At 46.8% G+C, this 20,459-nt stretch overlaps 1 protein-coding gene across 1 annotated transcript in view; it reads left to right on the top strand.

The window, feature by feature from the left end:
* Col23a1 (collagen type XXIII alpha 1 chain) overlaps nucleotides 1-20,459 on the top strand; it is a 200,963-nt gene that overhangs the window by 122,755 nt on the left and 57,749 nt on the right. The gene's annotated exons all lie outside the window — the stretch shown is intronic.

The following is a 20,459-nucleotide window of genomic DNA, read 5'->3' as shown; positions in this document are numbered from 1 at the left end:
ATCCCTGGGAAGATAGTCACTGGGCTCAGTGTGACCATGCCTGTGTGAAAGTGCTTATCCCAAGGTGTCCACGGCTCTTAAGGGGACAAGGGTCCCCAAATAGAGCTGGCGGAGGTGACTAGTAGAGGGGACCTGGGCGCCTAGGAAGATCTGAGTTCTGTAGGCAGATGTATACAGGGGATAAGGACACGAGGAAGGTGAGGAAGAAAGGCCTGCAGGAGGAAGATGGAGGAGACAGACTCAAGTGGGAATCTAATAACATAAGCTTACGCATCTTCAGGAACACATGTACCCCCATTTACACTAGGACAGATCCCCAGGGCGAGAGCAGAAGAGCTTTAGTTCAATATCAGAAGACACTGAGCCAGCAGTGTCTTCCATCCCTCCATTGGTTCAAAAAATTGGCAGGTGCTGGTGGTTCACATCTGTAATCTAGCTACTTAGAAGGCTGAGATCTGAGGATCCAGATTTGAAACCAGCCTGGGCAGGAAAGTCCATGAGACTCTTATTTCCAGTGAGCCACCAGAAAAATGGAAGGGGAGATGTGGCTGTAAGTGATAGAGCACTAGCCTTGAGCACAAAAGCTCAAGGACAATGCCCAGACCCTGAGTTCAAGCCCCATGACTAATAGGAAAATGAAGAAATCATCTGGGTTTGACCTAGAATGCCTTCCATGCCCCTTTATAATGGGTTCATCTCCATTTCTACCAAGAGAACAGACTGTAGATAGAGGGTTTCCAGGGCAGGGTGTTAGTGCCGCATCACTGTGTCTGGTATATGATTTCATCATGTGTGATTCTAAACGTGAGCATCCTATGACATGGCCCCGGCTTTCCTCTCATGGTAGCAGTATACATTGCATTTTTAAGTGTTAATTATTTCAGTCAGAAAAAAAAAAACATTTAATTGATGACGGTGAGTGGCTCATGTCACTAAATCCCACCTACTGGGGAGGCAGAGATCCTGGGGAGGACCAGATAGAAGCCATCCTGGGCAAAAAGTTCAAGAGACCCTCATCTCAATCAGTGTGGCATGGTCATCTCAGCTACTCAGGAAGCATAAATAAGAGATTGTGGTCTAGGCATCTGGTCCAGCATATGAAGCAAGACTCTATTTGAAAAATAACAAAAGCAAAAAGGGCATGGGAGTGGACTAAAGAGGTAAATCACCTGCTTAGTAAGCACAAGGCCCTAAGTTCAGACTCCAGTACTGCCAAAGTATGGGAGGAGAAGGGGAAACGATGCAGATGAGTCTCAGCTACTCAGGAAGTAGATGCAGGAATATCATGGTTCAAGGCTAGCCTGGGGAAAATGAGTGAGACCTCCCCGCACACATACACACACACATACTCAAACTCTGAGACAAACTAAAAACAAAAGGGCAGGAGCATGAGTGAAGTGGTTCCCTAAATTCAATCCCTCTTTGCATGTAGCCAAGACAGAACCACCAGAAACCAGAGGTGGCGCTGTGGCTCAAAGTGATAGATCGCTAGCCTTGAGCAGAAAAGCTCAGGGACAGAACCCAGGCCCTGAGTTCAAGCCCCGTGATTGACCAAAACACAAAAACAAACAAACAAAAAAAAAACAGCTCTTGTGTGATTCCTCACTAGTAAAGATTGAAAAACCCCTGTTTGTCCACACTCCCTTCTCTCCCTCCACTTTGCATTGGCTAGCCAAGACCAGCCCTTTAAAGACTCAAGGCTCAAGGTCAGAGGGGGCTGTACCTGCATAGCAAACACTAATGAGTTCAAACCCCAGTACCACACACACACACACACACACACACAAAAGTTCATGGTTAAATAGTGTGCTGTGTTTACAATGATGAAGTTACTTGGCAGTTCCATTTTTGGTGGGGGCGGCGGGGGGGGGGGGAGGGGTATCCTTGGACTCAGGGCCTAGGTGCTATCCCTTAGCTTTCATACTCAAGGCTGGTACTCTACCACTTGAACCACAGTTCGATTTCCAGCTTTTTTGCTAGAAATGAGAATCTCACAGACCTTCCTGGCTGGCTTTGAATCTTGATCCTCAGATCTCAGCCTCCTGAGTAGCTAGGATTACAGATGTGAGCCACTGACACCCAGCTTAGTGTTCACTGTTGAGGTGGGGAAACCCTGAGGCTCAATGTACTGTGTGCCATGCATAGCTTTCCCTGTGAGGGATTTGAACCCCTGATCTCACAGTCTGCTTAGCAGTGACTGTCCTATAAGGATCAGAACTCCCCCCTCCTGTCTCCCCCCTCCCCTCCGGCCTTCCCACGTCCAGCCCGGCTTTCCTCAGCATCGTGGCTTACGTTGGCAGCTTCTCCCAGGATGTGTGCGTCACCCCTTAAAGCTGCCACTACTTTATATTGACCCCCATCTCCCAGGGGGATAAAGTTTGTCATCTGATAAAGAACTTAACAGTTTCTATTCTTACTCTACCTTCCGTGAAATTTAGTGACTACTTTTTTCCCAACCAGAAACACTCATTCTTGGTCTGGCAAAGAATTTGAGGCCATTTCTGGCAGGAGAGACTGTCTGTAAGAGACATCATTTGCATGTGTGACAGCTGGCATCCTAGGACATTGTGCAGTTAGTGGGGACCACAGGAAAGAATTATGGGATTGGAGCCCTCCCCACAGGCCCGGGGCATGCAGTGGGTGCATGCCTTACACGAGCCTCTGGCCTCGGGAACAGCTTTTCTGTAGATTCCGTACGATCAGACCTACCTGCCCTCCCAGCCAGAGCTGCTCTGGGACCCTTCCCTCTGCAGCTCTACTCTTTCTCCTCTCCTGCTTCTCCCTTGGCCAAGCTCCAATTCTGGAACCCAGACTTCATCTGAGTCTCTGATATCTCCGCTGTCCTCCTTTTGCCCAAGACACGGAATCCCTGGGTCCCCTCCAGCATGCCTCTGCACACAATACTAGCATTTCTCAGCTGTTTGCCTACCTGATGCAAAGCCTCCTGTCTTCCATTCCTTCTTCCATTCTCCCCCACCTCTCATCACCCTTCATCTCTCCCCTGCTGTCCCTATAAGACACCTTCCCTCTTCCACCCCAAGACTGAAGACTCTTACTCCATACACATGTGACATCACACACAAAATATATGACCCCTTTCTCTGTCTCTGTCTCTGTCTTTTTCTCTGTCTCTGTCTGTCTGTCTGTCTGTCTGTCTGTCTGTCTGTCTCTCTCTCTCTCTCTCTCTCTCTCTCTCTCTCTCTCTCTCTCTCTCTCTCTCTCTCTTTCTCTCTCTCTCCCTCGCCTGTACTGGGCTTGAACTAAGGGCCTGGGTACTATCTCTTAGCTTTTTCACTCAAGACTGGTGCTCTACCACTTGAGCCACAGCTCTGCTTCCAGCTTTTTGCTGGTTAATTGGAGATAAGAATCTCATGAATTTGTCAGCCTGGGCTGGCTTGGAACCGTGATCCTCAGATCTCAGCCTCCTGAGTAGTTAGGATTATAGGCATGAGGGCATGAGCCACGTGCACTGGTTTCTCTTTTATTAGTATGAATTAATTGTACAAAGAGGTTCACTGTGACATTTCTACACATGCATATAGTATGCTTTGATCAAATTCACCCTCAGCCTTATTCTACCCCCTCTTTTAAAAACAATTTTAAATGGGTTTCATCATACTATTTTCATACAAAAATGCCTGAAATTTTAGCTGTAGTCATGTGAAGATAATGAAATTCCAAATCATTATTCTTCCTTTGTTTATTTTTCTAATGGAGCTTATATAAAGAAATACAGAGCCAGGCACCAGTAGCTCACACTTGGAATCCCTGCTACTCATGAAAGTGAGAGTCAGAGTCATGGTTCAAAGCCAGGCTGGGCAGAAAAGTCTGTGAGACTCTTACCTCCTCTTAATCAGAAGAAGAAAAAAAAAACTGGAGTGAAATCATAGCTCAGGTGGTAAAGCCCCAGCTGAGCAAGTGCAAGTCCCTAAGTTCAAGCCCTAGTACTGACAAGAAGAAGAAACATATATGTATGTGTGTGCATATGTTTATCCTATATGTGAATGTTTTATGTGGGACAGCTTGTATATACACACATATATTAAATTACACATGGGTATTTCATGTTTGTATGTGCACATGCATATATAATTGTAATGTGATATATAACATTAATTTCAGCTGACAGATAAGTCCCTTTCTATTTGGAGAAACCCTTGGAGATTGAGGGGATATTTGTCATTAGCATAACTCAGCTCCTGGAGGCCTGGAGTTCTCCTGGAATCATTCAGACCAGATTCCAAATATATTTCCCTTGAAGGAACTCACTGGAGAGTTGCCCCAGATGATAGTCAAGACCTCAGAAGCATTCGGTCCCCGGGTGTGTGGCTTCCATTGAGACCCCGCATTTCTCAGAGAGCCTGACCCTGCCTAACCTTGCTTAGTTCTAAAGAAGAGGCTGACCAACTCGCCAGGACCCCCAGGGCAAGGCTGCACCATGCTTATAAGTGGTTGTTCTTTTCTGAAAGTAGAGAAAACCTCCTGGGGCCAGCTGGGCCAGGCCCGGAAGCCTGTGAGGAGGGAAGGTCACCATCTGAAGGAAGGCAGCCTTGCAGGGTCACGGGGCAGGGGGCTCAAGGTCACTTCCTGCTGGGAAGCCTAGGGCCACCGGGGAGGGGACCCTCACTTGATGCAATTAATGACTGCAAGTGGAAGGGGAACAATGAAACAGCCCTGGGAAAAGAGGTTCAAACTTTAGCTTGGTTCATGATTCGTTGTCCTGCTAGCTTGCAAAATTCAAACAATGCTTTCTCCACTGATTCAAAGCACTTCTTTCGAAAAACCCAGCCCAACTTTGTGTGTGTGTGTGTGTGTGTGTGTGTGTGTGTGTGTCTGTCTGTCTGTCTGTCTGTCCATCTGTCTGTGTGACTGTGTATGTCTGTGTCTGTGTGTGCCAGTCCTAAGGCTTGAACTTAGGACCTTGGCACTGTTCCTGAGCTTCTTTGGATCAAGGCTAGGGCTCTAGCATTTGAGGCACACTACCACTTCGGCTTTTTCTGAGTAGATTATTGGAGATATGAGTCTCACAGACTTTGCTGCAGAGTCTGGCTTTCAACTGTGATCTTCTCTGCACATGTGACCTGGACCTTTGTGCTGAAGCATAGGGTGTGCTGTGTGGGTTGTCTAGGGAGTAAGAAGCTCCCTGAAGCTTTAGGAACCTGGGTACTGGTCTTGGTCTCTGAACTTTGGATCTGCCTACTAAGTACACTACCACTGAGCTACCTCCCCAACCCTTGGTTTTCTTGATATAGGGTTTTGCTTGATGAAGAGTGGCTTTGAATTCACTAACTAACCCAGGCTTTCCTCCAATTCTTGGTCCTCCTACACCTACTTCCTGAGTGCTGGGATTATGGGTATATTCTACCATACTTAGCTGTCAAAACATTTTTACACATGGTATCTTGAGTTATCGCAATAAGTGAGCAGGAAAATCCTGAGCTGGAAAAGCTTATAGTAGGCAGATCCAAATGGCAGCAACTAGAGCCAGTCCCCAAGTTCCTGAGCTTTCAAGCACAAGCATCCTCTCTTGCTCCACAGACAACTCTCACAGCAAGCCCTGTGCTTCGGCACAAAGGTCCAGGTCACACGCACACATGGTACACTGAACTCATGATCTGTTATAGTTCTGTCTCCCCAGAGGAAGAAGAGGCGATCTTTCTTTTTTTTTTTTTTTTTGCCGGTTATGGGGCCTGAACTCTGGATCTGGGCGCTGTCCCTCAGCTCTTCAGCTCTAAGCTAGCGCTCTACCACTTGAGCACAGCACCACTTCTGGCCTTTTCTACTTATGTGGTGCTGAGGGATTGAACCCAGGGCCTCATGCATGCAAGACAAGCCCTCTCCCACTGAGCCCCCTTCCCAGCCCAAGAGGCGATCTTTTAAAGAATTAAAACTAAAAGCAAATGATTCTGACTTTGGTGGGGAGTAGTTCTGGGAATTGAACTTGGAGCCTCAGACTCCCTAAGCAGGTACTCTCCAACTTGAGTCATACTCCAGTCCCTTTCCCATTAGCTATTTTTAAGGTAGAATCTTGCTTTGTGCCCAGACTAGTCTGAACTGCAATCTTCTACTTGTGCTATCTGCATGAGGAGACATTGGTTAGATAGATGGGCAGATGATGGATGAATTGATAATGGATGGAATGAGTAGACAGATGAGTGGATGGATGGATGGAGGAATGCATAGATGGATACATGAATGAACAATGGATAAGTGGATGGATGGATGAGTGGATGGATGATGGATGAATAGATCCATGGGTAGATTGATGGGTAGATAGGTGGATAAGTGAATGGAGAGAGGGATGGATAATGAATAGATCAGTGGATAGATGATGGATAATAAGCGGATGGATGGTGAGTTGATGGATAGATGGATGGATGACTGCATCTAGGTATTCACAGCCTGTCATGCATGTTTAGAGGTAAACTAACTGCAGAATAAGTGAGGCATTGATGTCAAATGGCTGGCATAGAATAAGCTAGAAAGTGTTAGGTGCCACTGCTGTGAGTACAGGGTCTGGAAGATGAAGGGATAATGGGAAGATTGATTCAGCAAGTGCTAGTGCCTCTGCTGTAGTTATTTCTGCAGACCAGGCCCAGTTTGATGGCGAGAGCACTAAGGTTCTGTGTTAATCAGTTTCTGTGGCTGTGACAAATTCTCTAAGGGACAATTTAAGGGGAGGAAAGAGTTATTTTGGTGCATTGTTTCTAAGGTTTCAGTCCACAGTCAGCTGGGTTGTGGTGAGTTAGAACATCATAATGGTAACAGTTTTCCATCTTGAACCTACATTACAGGCTGGAATGTTTTTGTGTCTTGTTAGAGCTCCCTTATACATTTTTTTCTTGTGCCAGTCCTGGGGCTTGAACTCAAGACTTGAACACTGCCCCTGAGCTTTTTCACTTAAATCTTAGCCCAACTTGAGCTGCAGTTCCCCTTCTGGCTTTTTTGCTGGTTAATTGGAGATATGAGTCTCATGGATTTTCCTAGCTGGGCTAGCGTTGAACCATAATCCTCAGATCTCAGTCTCTTGAGTAGTTAGGATTACAGGCTTGAGCACCAGGGCCTGGCTTCTCTGGCCATGTTTAATGACATGTGAGCGACATCCCAGAGATACATTTCTAGAAATGGACTTGCATGACCAAAGCATCTGTGAAGAAATGATACCAATGACTATCCCCATCCCTCCCCTCCTCCTGCAGCTCCCCTCCCCTCAGCCCACAAAGCGAGCAGTGTGTTCCTAGTGCACTGCAAGAAGAATCAGTCACACATGGCTTAACAACAGGGCTGTACAGATGTCACAGAGGGCATGTGCACAGCCTGGATATCACAGACTAAAAGGCACAGTCCCTCACTCACACACAGCTACGGGCCTGCACCGCACACCGCATTACCAGGCTTAACGCTGTGAACAGCTGTGACTCTGAGAGAAGAGTTTGTGCATCCACATATAGACAAGGTACAGTGAAGTACCAGCAAGTATGATAGTGATGACTGGGGTTTACCATCATCCAACAGGACCAAGGGGGGCCCTGCCCATGTCACTGACCAGAACTCTTTCCCACAGTGCATGACTGTGGTTTCCTATTTCAGTGGGAGATGACAGAATGCCAGGCAAGTTGCAGTCCTCTCATGACTTCAAGGTGAACGTATTGTTCATATGTTTTAAGTTTATATTTCCTTTCTTCCCAGGGGATGGCCTGGTTGTAGACTTGGTCTGGTTATTTATTGTTTTCTTTCTTCTTTCCTTCCTTTGTTTTTTTTTAATTTAATTTTATTAGTATTAGGTTTTTTTTGTTGTTTTGCAATACTGTAGATTGAACTCAGGGCCCCCATGTTTGCCAGGCAGGGACTCTACCCTTTGAGTCACACATCCAACCCTTTCTGTTTCCGTTGTTTAGAAAGTAGGGTCTCAACTTTCTGCCCAGTTCTGGCCTCAGACCTGGATCTTCCTACCTATGCTTCTTTCACAGCTGGGATCACAGGCTTACATCTTCATCCCCCCACCCCTCCATGTTGGTTAAGGTGAGAGATTTACTAACTTCTTGCCCAGCCTGACCTGTAACTGCAGCTCTTCCATTTTCCACCTCCTAAGGAGATGGGATTACAGGCATGAGCCACTGGACGTGACTCCTGATTTGTTGTTTCTCTTGTTGTTATTTTATCTTTTATTTTATAGACCTGCTTCAAGAAATTTTTCCTATCATTTAAAAGTGTTTTTCCCATTTTGTGCTTTCCTTTTAATACTTTTAGGGTTTTTTTTGTTGTTACTGTTTTGATGGCTATTATTATTATTATTATTATTATTCTCATTTCTCAGTCTTTTACATTATGGCTTCCGAGGTTTGTGTCATGTAGAAAAGGGACTTCTCAAATCAGAGATCATAAAAGAAGTTTATAGCTCCTTATCTGGTGCTTTTATGGCTCCATTTCGCTTCTTTCCTTTTAGAGGCTCTGCCTGGGTTGGTTTGCAGGAGGACATGCATGTTGTAATTTACTTCACCAAGCTCTCATTACTGGGCATTTGCAGGCTCCCAGTCTTTTAGTACTAAGTGCGCTGCTCCATGAACCCCATCACCCATCACGCGTCTGCCACACGTGCGTGTGCATCGAGGACCAGCGCCCAAAAGTTGAATCGCTAGATCAAAGCACCCGTGCACAGTGTAGATCAAGGAGCCTGTCACCAGATAGCTTTCAAAGACATGACCTCCATTTCCCTTCTGTGCCAGACGGCGGCGGCGGCTGGCCCATAGCCTCTCCGTCTCCTTTTCCCAACGGAAAACATCTTCTTTATTATCTTCTCAAAGTATTCAGGTATGGAGGACAGACGGACAGACACACCCTGTCTACTTGTGCCTATGTGTCCTGTATAGAGCGCAGCTCAGCAGCCCTGGCCAGCAATTAATGATGCTTTATATTATGTTAATTAATTGCTCGTGAGAAGCTGACAGGAGCCTTAGCAACACTACAATTCCCCCATTTAAAGCTTTCAATCCCAGCTGTCTTCAATCCGGCCACAAGAGTTCAAGACCCTTGTCTTATGGCCCAGTAAACCAGGCCTGATTTTCTAGATGTCCCTGGTATATTAAACAGGGCAGAAGTTAGAGAAGGCCTGTGCTCCTGTCATTTTGCCTAGGAATTGGGTCCCTTGTTAGAGTGACTTATAGCCCTTCTTAGTTAAGGATTTAGGAGCCATCCTTCCAAATTCCTGAGATCGTCCAGGCTTTCCTTCATTGTCTCCTTGCTCATTTTCACTCCCGAGCAGATCCCCTCCTCTGGTTGGGCAGATCCTTGGAGCTCTGTAGGCCCCAGATGGAGTGCAACAGAGGGGTAGGGAGGCCTCCTCCCCAGTTCCAGGCAGCTGCCTCCTCCTAGTCTCTCCCATGGTGGACCTTGGTGAACAGCAGACCACTGGATCAGAGCCCCACCACAGGGCCTCACTGACCTTCACCCCCTCCCCGTGGTGACCCATCTATTCATCCAGAGTCCTGCAGAGAGAGAAGACTCCCACCTATGAACCAGAGGGCACAGTCTATTAATAGCTGGTTACTGTTGGCACCAAAGTCTGAAGCCCATCCTCCTCCACTCACTTAAGCCTATTTTGCTTTTGTTTCTCCTCCCCAGCTTATTCCTTCCCTTCTTCCTTCCTTCCATTCTTTCATTCCTCCTTTCCACTACTAAGTATTGAACCCAAGATACACACACACACACACACACACACACACACACACACACACACACACACACACTTGCTAGGCAAAGCACTTCACCACTTCAGCCAGACCTCCAGCCATTTGGTTAGTATTTTGCTTTTGGAGATAGGATTTCCCTAACTTTACTTGCTGGCCTCTAATTCTCCATCCTCCTGCCTCTGCCTCCTCCCAAGTAACTGAGATTGCAGGTATGTGCCACCATACCCAGTTTCCTCCCCTATTTCTTCATCTGGAGCCAGAGTCCTCCTTGCTTTTTTTCCAGTCCTAGTCGCGTGGCTATCTGCTCATTTACACACAGGCTTTGAAGCCATTGCTGAGTCTCTGGGTGGCCTAGTTTGGTCTAAGTGTGAGTAAGGAAGTCCTCCCTGCTTGAGGGGGGAAATTCTGGCCTTGTGGTGTAACCATACAATACCTACTGCTGTGCCGTTTTGCCGATTAACTATAGCCTCGGATGTTCCCCAACTCCTTCCAGAAGTCTCCCCATCAGAGGATAGAGCAGAGGGTCTGCCTCCCCTAGACCACACTCCTTAGGAGCTGAAGCCATAGCACTCCACACCTGGGTGTGAAGCAGAGCCTGGGGTCCGGGTGGAGGAGTAAGACCTATGCATCCATCACTCTGACCACTCTGATGGCCAACAACCATGAGGAGCTGCTCCTTGGTCCTGACATTTAAATGCTAAGCATGGAGACAGGAGACAAGCAAGGCTGGTCACATCCAATGGCAAGTATCTTAGAGAACGAAGGAGAGGTGTAGAGGCCAGGCCTGGAGAGAAAGACTGGCCGCCTTTGTCTGCCTGCTGCCAAATCCACTGTGACTTTAACACTGGAAGAAAGGAATCCAGTCACAGTGGTGACACCGTTATCATCACAGTTTATCACTCAGGCCCCCACCCACTGAGCCTATGGGGCCAGGGGTTTCCGCCCCACTGTGGTCAGATCTTTCAGTCAGGTGCCCCCAGCCCCCACCCAGCTGTCCCTATCCCCTTGTTTCTCTGGCCCCCAAGGCCTTGACAGCTTTTACCTTGGGCTGGGGGAGCCCAGCATGGAAATCTCATAATGCAAACCAGATGAGGGGCCAAGGAAATGTTTTTCTCTGTCAGTCACTGGACTTCTTGCTGTGCTGAGAATTAGGTAAGGCTCTCCCAGACAATGCCACCTTCTGGGAAGTTGGAAAACTCATCTGTTCCTGGTTGAATGTTGTGGGATTGGGGGGTAGGCCTGTCCTGGGGTGCAGTGGGGGTGGGGGAAAGGAGGGAAGAGGCTGGCCCTCTCCTTCCTGTCTCCCACGTGTAGCCTGAGGCTGGGGTCTCCGATGGGAAGGGTCGTAGAGGAGTTGCATTTGGAGCAGGACCTGAGCCCCCCCCGGAAGTCCCTCCCTAGGTCAGGCTTTGACAGATGAGGATCTCACAGAGGAGGCCAGTCCTGGAAGGGACCATGAGATCCTCCCTCCTTCCCCTCCCAAGGCAGAAGATTGAGCACCCAGGCAGGGAGGTCAGCCACAAGCCAAATCATGGAGGTGTGGGATGGTACTTGGTACCCAGTGGACAGCGGCAGCCACACTGTCCCTGTGTGTCTGTGTCTGTCATTCAGTGGTGTCAGGGCCTCCCTGGCCTGGCCCAGTGTAGGACACAGACCACACACTTAACATTGACCTGAGAACACAGGAGCCAGGAGCAGAAGGCAGCAGGGCCAGGCTGCAATGGGGGTGGCAGCCGTGGGACAGAGCCTTAGCATAAAGGCCCGGTATTACCATCTTATTTATTGTGAAGCACTTATTATAATATCATAAAACATAATGTGATTATTATTTAAGTTATTATTAATTATTTTGGAACCAGTACTGAACAAACTCAGGGCCTGAGCATTATCCCTTCACTTTTTTTGCTCAAGGCTGACGCTCTACCCCTTGATCCATAGCTCCACTTCTGACTTTTCAGTAGTTCATTGGAGAGTCTCACAGACTTTCCTGCCTAGGCTGGCTTCAAACTGCGATCCTCAGATCTCAGTCTCCTGAATAGCTAGGATTACAGGCATGAGCCACTGCCACTCAGGTATTAACTATTTTGACTTCTTCATAAACCTATTTCTAACCCCCAAATCAACAGTGATCAATGGATGATGCCTTTGTGCTCAAAAGATCAGGGATCTGTGGAAAGCCCTGGAGACTCCAATCTTGGATGCCCAGGACAGCGATGCTCCTGTGGATCCCTTGCTCTTTCCTGACTCATATCACTGGGACAGAAATGCCACTATCTACCCACCTAGTGCATGCAGGCCCTGGACAGAGTCATGTCACACCTTCACATCATTGAGAAAAGCAGTGTTCCATCCCTGCACCACATGGGCACCCTGCAGCTGTAGTTCCCTCCAGGGAACTGTTCTCTGGTGTCCTTCAAGGTCTCTCCTACCCCACCCTGTGGGAAGTCAAACTTTGAACCAGGAACAGAAGGGAGAGCCGTGTGCGTGCATGTGTGCATGCGTGATTCCTGCTGCCTGCTTTACATAAGAACTATTTTTATTCTCGCCAAGTACAAACCACCCGAGCTTAAGCTGAAGGCTTGGAAGAGCAGCTGGGCCAAAGCCACTACTCCCCACCCCTCACTCCGTTGTGCTAGAGATTTCCTCCACTCTAATTCTAGTTTATTTTTAAAAGCACCATTAAGTCAGAGATGAAACACTGCTCTGCCCCAAACCAGATGAACTATTAACTGTACACTTTTGTTAAAATTATTAAATTACAATTCATGTAACATAAAATTAATGGGTTTACACATATATGGTATATATGTGCACATCGGAGGGAAACTAGGAGGAGGACACAGAAACAGGGGAAAACATACAACAGTGGGACTCATCAGCTGCACTGGACATTGATCAAAACAAACTAAGCAACTCAATGGCAGCGATGGGAGGGAGGGAATGAGTGGGAAAGAGGGAACAGCTGACACAAAGCAAAAGGAAAGAAATGTACGTATCACCCGATGTGGAAGAAATAACTGTATTGTCAAAGCTCATAGAACTCACAAACTTTATAGACCACGATAAAGACAATTTGTCCCATGAAGGTTAGAATGTGTTTGTGACTTTAACTGAATATCACTATCCCACAATACTGTGAAATTTGTGAAATTTATGTAATCACTTAATCACAATTTAAAAAATTGCACAAAAAAATTAACTGGTGGGGCTAGGAAGGTGGCTCAGTGGTAGAGCGCTTGCCTTGCATGTATGAGGCCCTGGGTTCGATTCCTCAGTACCATATAAGCAAAAAGAAAAAAGCTGGAAGTAGCTCTTTGGCTCAAGTGGTAGAGCACTAGCATTGAGCTGAAGAGTTGAGGGACAGGGCCCAGAGTTCAGGCCCAAAAAATTAATTAATTAATTAATTAATTAATTAACTGGTTTCACTGAACAGTGCGATGATATCTGGCATTCATGGTTTTGTGCACTCATCACCCCATCTAATTTCAAAACATTTGCAGCACCTCAAGTTAACGCCCATACCCATTAATCAGATGTTCTACCATTTCCCTCTTTGCCTGGGCAAACTACCAATCAGTGTTCCACCTTTGTTGGCTGTACTGCTTAGCATATCTTGTTTAAGTGGAATCATACAAACGCAGCCTTTTGTTTCTGGCTTGTTTTACTTTAACATCCTGTTTTGGAGGTTCATCCATTTTCACTTCATTGCTTTTTCTAATAGCTGCATAATATTTCACTGTATGGCTATACCATAATGTGTTTAATCTCTTCCTTCATTGATATTGTTATCCTGTTGTCCCAGTTACAACAGGAAGTGTAGATAGGTGGATCACAGTCTAGGTCATCCTGGGCAACAAGCAGGATCCTAGGACCAAAACTAGTGAGGCTGGGCACCAGTGGCTCATGCCTGAGCCAGGAGGCTGAGATCTGAGATCCTGGTTTAAAGTCAGCCTGGTTAGAAAAGTCCATGAGACTCTCATCTCCAATAAACTACTCAGAAAAAGCTGGAAATGGTTCTGTGGCTCAAGTGGTAGAGCACTAACCTTGAGCACAAAGAGGCTCTGGGACACTACTTAGGCCCCGAGTTCAAGCCCAGGACTGGCAAGGAAAAAATTAGTGAGCGCTAAAGGACTTGAGGCATAGCTCAAGTGGTAGAGCATGTGTGGCAAGCTCAAGGCCCTGAGTTTAAAATCCTAGTACAACCAAAAAAAAAAAATCAAAGTTAGGCCAGCAGGGCCGCCTTATAATTGTTTGCCAAATGAGCCTGTTTCTTTTATCTGGGTGACCTGCTTATCCCTGTAGGCATTAGAGTCTGAAGTCCTGCCAGGAACTCACCAGTTTGTCAGGATTCAAAACTGCAGATAATAGGATCCACTCCAGCAATCTAAGCCAAAGAGGGAGAGCGTTATTAAAGGTTCCGGAGCCCAGAGGCTGGTGCTTCTGAAACCAGCTCCCCACACCATGCCCTTAACCAGCTATGCCAACAAGCACCCCTGCCAGGCCAGGAAGCTCCCTTCAGGCAGCTGGCTCAGAATCACGCTGGCTCTCCCAGTTGAGAGAGGATGCTCAGAGCCCCACCCAACAAAGCTCACTCAGATATGAAGGTCTGATTGGGGAGCTATCCTAGCAGCAAGAAAGTGAGGAAATCGCCCGGTACCAGTGGCTCACGCCTGTAATCGTAGCTGAGAGTTAAGGGTCTGAGAGTTAAGGGTCATGATTTGAAGCCAGCCCGGGCAGGAAAATCTGTGACACTCTTCATCTCCAGTTAACCAGCAGAAAAGCTAGAAGTGGGGGTGTGGTTTACATGGTAGAGCACCAACCTTGAACAGTAAAAGCTAAGGGACAGCAGCTAGGTCCTGAGTTCAAGTCCCAGTACTAGCAAAAAGAAGGGAAAAAGAAAACAGGGAAATGACGGTCATTTTGCATCGAAAGGTTCGCAGATGTGGAGACATGAATCATAAGGTTGGGAGCAGCTGCAAATGACTACTGACCACTATAAGCTCTGGACAACTTCACCAAGCCAGCCACCTACCTTGTACTCTGGGGAAGCCCAGAAGCAAACTGCAGCACCCAGAGGTTCCCAAGTTCCCAGAGAAAAGATGCCAGCCCTACAGCCCAGAGTGGTCTCTGGTCAGCCTTTGCCTAGCAGCTGTGCACTGTCTTGCCAAGGGACTTTGCTTGGCTTTTGCGTGCCTTCCTCCTGGCCCGGCTGTACCAGCTGACGGCCCGGGCTGCCAGTCAGGGCAGCTGTGTCACAATTTCGGAATGCTTTGTTCTCTCGGTGGAATTCAAAAGAAGCCTCTGCCAGTTTGGAGGTTGGGCCCAGCAATTTCCCGGCAGCTGATGGCACCTGAGATTAAGAATAAAAAAGAAAAGAAAAACTATACAGATGTCCTAGTTCAGGCTGAAATCAAGAAGCCACGTGTTAACTGTGGTGCCCAGTGACACTGGTGCCCACTCCACCCTCGGACTGTGACTTTTCTTATTCTCAGAGTCCTGAGGTCCCTGCACGCTGGGGTTCTTCACTGTCCCTGAACATTGCTGGTTCTTGCTTTGGGGGGAGCCATTTACAGGGCTCACGGTCAGGAATCCTCATCCAGTCAGGATCTGGAGCCAGACAGTAAACCTCAGCCAGGCACTGGCAAACAGAGTGGCCACTTCTACTTTTAGTTTTATAGTGCCCAGTTTACAGATGGGAAAACTGAGCCCCAGAGACATGACGTGACTTTCCTGGGGCCATAGAGCAAGGGCATGGCTGAGTCAGGATTCAGCCCTGAGTCTGGCTTCAACACCTGTGACTTCCAGTCACTGTGCTTTCCTAGCTGGTTTGCAGGCTCTCTGTGCAGCGTAAACCCAGAGGTAGCATTTCTACCTTCCAGAAGATTCCTTTGACCCAGAGCCACCCTCAAGCTGCCTCAAGCAGTGTCCTGGCCTGGCAGAGGGCAGAGGGGAGAGGGTGAGCAAGCCCAGAGTTGCTGTGAAGACTGGGGATGGTCAAAGCCAAAGAAACACTGGGCATGTGTAGGTACAACCTTCATGAATGAGTGACTACCTGTTACCATAGAGATGCACAGCATGTAAGTGTATAAGCACTATCTCTTTCATCTGACCAACTCCATCTTGGAACTTGGCTTCCTAGAACATTCTTCTAATGGCTCCTTTGTCACTCAGGCCAAGGTCCCTGTGATTAACAAGGTATCAATAGCTTTGTCCTTTTATTGACATGTGATTAATGTCTCTTCATTATGCAATGAGGGGGTTCTTGGGCTATTTCTATACATACATATTCTATACTTTGGTCATAGTGACCCTTGTCAGTAACCTGTCATCCTGTGTCCAGAAGTGGATGGACTGGAATAGCCCTGGAAGATCACAAGGGAGGTGTAAACTCCAGGTCAGGATGGGCCTATGGAGGAACCTTTGGGCACATCTGTTGCCACCTGTTCTGGTCAGCGATGTGTGGCTCTGTCTTGGAGGAGTCTATGGACAGGCTTCCATCTTGCTGGCTGGGGAACCTGGAGCCTGGGTTACAGAGAGTCTGTGCTGAGACTGGCTCCACAGGCTTGGAGGCCAGCCTGCTTTGTCTGGCCCAGACTCGGTGGGAATCAGGACTTCCTTCAGTTGTTTTAGAAACAGAAGTTGACTCTGATGGGTTAGAAAGTCAGTTCTAGCAGATTTCCACCTTGGCGAGGTCCTTTGCAGAAGGAATTAGATACAGTAGTTTTCACCTGGGAATAAGCTCACTTCACGAACGTTGGAAATAGATGATTTCGCAGTAAATTTTCAGATGGGTTGGGGATGGAGAGTAGGGAATGTTAGGTTGTTAAAAAGAGGTGAGCGAATATGGAAACAACCTAGATGCCCCACCACAGATGAATGGATCCAAAAATTGTGGTATCTATACACAATGGAATATTATGCAGCCATTAGAAATGACAAAATAATGGCATTTGCAGGGAAATGGATGGAGCTAGAAGGAATCATGTTGAGCGAGGTAAGCCAAGAACGAAGAGACAAACAGTACATGGTCTCCCTGATAAGCGGATGATAAATCCAAAATGTTAGGTGATATGACAAAACTAACAGGACTTAAGAAACAAAGAACTCCCACTCATCTGGTTGAACCACTACTAAATATCCCCATGCTGCTGATCACGTGTATGGTATATAACATATGAGCACCGTTATATATTACAGACTGTGATAGACAATTTGCTCCAGGAAAGTTAGAATGAACGTGTGACTTTAAATGAGCATCATTATTCCACAATACTGTGAATTTCCGGAAATTAAGTAATCACTTAATCACAATCAAAAAAAAAAAAAAAAAGAACCTTGGGGAAGGGAGGGAGGGAGGGGACGGTAGGGAGAAAACAATGGAGGGGGTAACAATGTTCAAGAGGAAGTGTACTCATTACCCCACTCATGTAACTGTAACCCTCTGTATAGAATCTTTACAATAAAAAAATTTAAAAAAAAAAAATCTAAACACAGATCGAGAGAAGCTAAAAGCAGCCTTAGTTTTACTGTGTAAATTTAATGTAACAACCTCTTCAGACAGCCTTATCCATAAAGCTAACTGATATTGTTATTTCAGCTTACATATTTCACACATACATGCATGTATACACAAACATGAGCATACACAGTTGTTTATTTAACATTTCTTTTTTCATATGTCATTTTATAAATGGTTTTCCTAAATTTTTATATTAAAAATTGTTTCAGAAAGTGAAAAAAAAAAAAAAAAAAAAGAGGTGAGCGAGTAAGAACCACACCACGCATGTGGTATTCAGGTAAGGGGTAGGTTTATTCAGTAGACCTGCTAGGACCAGGCCAGGTTGGCACTCCACGCAGCTGGGAAAGGCATGGGAAAGACCTGGGAAAGAGAGAGCTGGGCCTGGGCTAGGCCTTATCTAGGGTATGGGCGGAGAAAGGTGTGGCCACATCAAATTCAGATGTGACCTCAGCGGATGCAGATGTGACCTCTTCCAGGTGTGCCAGTTGCCTAGGTAACGCAGGTACTGGGTGGAGACTCTGCTGCGAGGAGGGTGGACTCTTCTTGCCATCCAGGAGCGGACCTTACAGGGAACAGTGAGCCAGACATGCAGCCACTTGAAGGAAGACTTTCTGCCTGATAAACAGGCTTTGAGCTGCCACAGCTGGTTGATTAGACAACCTGAAGTTTGATCCAAGACCCTCCAAGGCCAGAACCATTAGGATGTGTGTGTTCCTCCTTACCCTCAGTTTCATTGTCTCAAGCCATCTTCAGCCCACCTTTAAGATCTACCTGGCCCTTCCAAGCCTCAACTGGTGTTGGGTCTTAGTGTCCTCCAAGGGCCCATGAGTTAAAGGCTTGGTCCTCTTCCCCAGCCCTAATGGGAAATGATGGGAAGTTAGCACTCTCGTGGTGTGCCCTAAAAGAAGTCTGTGTCTTATTCTGCTTTATTAGAGTCTCCTCCAAACTCTCACATCTGTACTACTCTAGTCCTTGCCATTATGTGTTTAATTTGTAAGGGATTCTAAGCCAATGTCCCTAGACATTCCTTTTTCATTTGTTTTTTATTATTAGAAAGGTGGCATGCAGAGAGGTTACAGTTACATAAGTCAAGTAATGAGTACATTTCTTTTTGGACAATGTCACCCCTTCCCTCTTTCTCTCCCAGTGTTTCTCTCCCATCCCCACCCCCCAAGTTGTAGAGTTCATTTTCAACAGAGTGTTTAGCGAGTCCCACTGATGAATTTGTTCACCCTTTGTCCCTCCATTTCTTTGCCTCCCCTTACTCTCCCAAAGACAGATAAACATACAAACAGGACAAAAAGAAAAGAAAGCAAAAAAGCAACAAAGAAAAAAACCTCTTGTTTCCATTTGCTAGAGTTTATTTTGATAAATATTATTCTGTATGATCAGATGCACATGGGCATCACACCTTTGTGTTCCTCTCCTAAGAATATCCTCCTTTAGTCTCATTGTGTGTGAATGCCTAGAATCCTGTATAATTTATCGTGACCTGGTGTATTCTAGATCTAGCTTCTGCACATAAGAGAAAGCATGCACGTTTGTCTCTTTGAGTAAGCATTTCTTTCTAATAGCATCCTGATCTGGTCGCATGGATATGCCAGCATTACTTCTTACTTTTTTTTTCTTTGCAAGAGCTCTTCTTTTAAAAAAAAATCCTGGGGCTGGGGGTTTAACCCAGCGGAAGGGCGCCCGCCCGGCACGCGCAAGGTCCTGGGTTCGGTCCTCAGCCCTGGAAAAAAAAAAATCCTGTCTCTAGCCAGATGCTCATAGCTGAGATCTGAGGATAGCAGTTCAAAGCCAACCCAGCCAGAAAAGTCTCCATGAGACTCTTATCTCCAATTAATCATAGAAAAAGCTGGAAGTAGAGCTGTGACTCAAAGTGGTAGAGCACTAGCTTTGAGCAAAAGAGCTTGGGAACAGCACCCAGGCCCTAAGTTCAAGCCCCATGACCAACAACAACAACAACAACAAAATCTGATCTCTTCTGAGTTACTTCTCCCCCACCCTCTCTCTTTGAAGATTTTTCAAATACCTAACACCTTTAGCTCATTTTCAAACCTAAAAAAAATAGAGTGGTGGCCCTGTGTTCCCAGATGGGACTTCACAGGGTGGGTTTATGAGAGCACAATCTGGCTGGGTCTTTTCTCTTGTCTTCATCAGGACCCCTGAGAAGACCCTGTTCATCCCTTGCCTGAGAGCAAAGGCCTGGCTGCCTGTGCCCTAGGAGCCATGGGAAAGGAGGAAAGATCTGTATAAACGTTTACTTCAGCCGGGCGCTGGTGGCTCACGCCTGTAATCCTAGCTACACAGGAGGCTGAGATCTGAGGATCGCGGTTCAAAGCCAGCCCGGGCAGGAGAGACCGTGAGACTCCTATCTCCAATAAACCACCAGAAAACCGGAAGTGGCGCTGTAGCTCAAGTGGTAGAGCGCTCGCCTTGAGCTGAAGAGCTGAGGGACAGCGCCCAGGCCCAGAGTTCAAGCCCCACGACCGACAAAAAAAAAAAAAAACAACATTTACTTCACTGTCCTCAGCCCCGCTCTGTCCCTGAGAGCTTGCACACAAGAAACTCGATTTTCCTCTCTCCAGAGAATAAGTGCCCAGGCTCTGCCTAGCCTGAAGAAAGCGATTGTCCAGATCAAGAATTAGATAGTAAACATTTTAGCCTTAGTATGTTCTGTCTTTTGAATACTCAGCTTCTCCCCAAGGTGTAGCTCTATGCCAGGGGCACAATTGCAGACTATATGAGGTACAGGGAGAACCCTAACCTCCGAACAGCAGTGTCTGAGCACCCAGAAAACCTTCAGATGGAGTTCAGAGGCTGGTGCTGCCCTAAATAGGCCTCTGGACAGAGTTAATAGGGCTGCATAGACTGACCAACGGCTATACAGAGTGACTGCCAGTCCTCAAACTGCAGTACGTGGCTCTACCTCCTGTCTTCCACTCCTCCACTTCCTGAGGCCAGTTCCTTCCTCTGCAGAATGTAGACGCTAGTACAGGCCTCAAGGGCTGCTGGAAGAGTCACTAAGAGAGAGCTGGAGGTGGCTCAGTGGTAGAGTACTTACCTACCATGTACCAGGCCCTGTGTTCCATTTTCAGCATAAAATAAAAAAGAGTAGAGTGACAGGTAGGAGTGGATCACAAGGGCAAGAACTGATATATTCACTTAAGTCTCCCCAGTGCCTAATAATGCACTTCTTCATGTATTGATAGGTTGGTGGATGGATAGATGGAAGATAGATGATCCAA

The sequence above is a fragment of the Dipodomys merriami genome, unplaced genomic scaffold, assembly GCF_024711535.1.
Source record: "Dipodomys merriami isolate MVZ:Mamm:240054 unplaced genomic scaffold, mDipMer1.0.p SCAF_44, whole genome shotgun sequence".
In the NCBI taxonomy this organism is placed as follows: domain Eukaryota; kingdom Metazoa; phylum Chordata; class Mammalia; order Rodentia; family Heteromyidae; genus Dipodomys; species Dipodomys merriami.
The sequence above is the reverse complement of the archived record's forward strand: the minus strand, read 5'-3'. Positions and strand labels throughout refer to the sequence as shown.